The sequence below is a fragment of the Seriola lalandi genome, unplaced genomic scaffold (genome assembly GCF_002814215.2).
Source record: "Seriola lalandi dorsalis isolate HSWRI2012SDOR001 ecotype SW California unplaced genomic scaffold, Sedor1 jcf7180002054585, whole genome shotgun sequence".
NCBI lineage: Eukaryota > Metazoa > Chordata > Actinopteri > Carangiformes > Carangidae > Seriola > Seriola lalandi.
Window position 1 is genome coordinate 651989 of NW_019525138.1, and position 792 is coordinate 652780.

At 40.8% G+C, this 792-nt stretch overlaps 1 protein-coding gene across 1 annotated transcript in view; it reads right to left on the reverse strand.

Annotated features, from left to right (window-relative positions):
• The window catches only part of bms1 (BMS1 ribosome biogenesis factor), a 17156-nt gene that overhangs the window by 14760 nt on the left and 1604 nt on the right, over positions 1-792 (reverse strand). The gene's annotated exons all lie outside the window — the stretch shown is intronic.

The following is a 792-nucleotide window of genomic DNA, read 5'->3' on the forward strand; positions in this document are numbered from 1 at the left end:
TGCTGATTCAGTACTGTGAAAAGTTTTAAACCCAGACTGGAACACCTCGAGAATATCATGCTGGTCTAAGAATGCCTTTAATTGGGATTAAACGATTTTCTCCAGGATTTTAGAAAGGAATGGGAGCTTGGAAATAGGCCTGAAATTAGAGCGATATGAGGGGTCTAGACCAGGTTTTAATCAGTGGTTGAAGTATAGCATGTTAAAAATTTTCAGGTACCACACTAGAGGCCAGACTTCTATTAATAATAGCAAGGACAGATGGTCCTATGGTGGAAAAAAAACTCTTTAAAAAGGCGAGGAGGATAGCATTTGTGGGAGCACCCAAGGGTTTCATATGACCAATAATCTCTTCTAAGAAAGAGAGAGACACAGGCTCAAACTGGTTAAAGACAGCAGAGCGGGGGACAGAGATGGACGGGTCATAACAGGGGGGTGAGATGAGATCTCTAATGGTCGCGATCTTATCAATAAAAAAGTGGAGAAAATTTTCACAGTCTTCAGAGGAGGCTTCAAGAGAGATAGATTGGGGGGAATTAAGAATAGAGTTAATAATATTAAAAAGAACACAAGGCTTGGGACAGTTAGATAAAATAATATCAGAAAAATGTTTGGCTGTGCCGAGCAGGAGAGCACGGTTCAACCATATGACAGGGAAGAGAGATCTCAAATAGGACAGGCATATAATAAGAAAACACTGCATCGCAAATTTCCAGGTTAAAAACAGATAAACCACATGATAAAACAAGATCAGGTGTGCGCCCATGCTTTTGTGTGGGACCAGTCACAGAC